This window comes from Crocuta crocuta, unplaced genomic scaffold, assembly GCF_008692635.1.
Source record: "Crocuta crocuta isolate KB4526 unplaced genomic scaffold, BGI_CrCroc_1.0 scaffold367, whole genome shotgun sequence".
Taxonomy (NCBI): domain Eukaryota; kingdom Metazoa; phylum Chordata; class Mammalia; order Carnivora; family Hyaenidae; genus Crocuta; species Crocuta crocuta.
This window is the reverse complement of record NW_027527936.1, coordinates 3,337,305-3,337,508: the sequence shown is the minus strand read 5'-3', so window position 1 is coordinate 3,337,508 and position 204 is coordinate 3,337,305.

The following is a 204-nucleotide window of genomic DNA, read 5'->3' as shown; positions in this document are numbered from 1 at the left end:
GGAGGGGGGGGGGGGGGGGGGGGGGCCTGGGAAGAGAGCCTGTGGAGGCTGCTCACTCGCTTATGTCTTTATTAAAAGTGACAGAGGAAACCACTGAGGCTGTGTGTGCACGTGTGTAAAGAGGGACCAGCCCTGCATCTGCAAACAGGAGGGCTGGTTCTGGCTCTTTGATGACAGCAGAGGGGGGGGGGGGGGCGGCTCCGG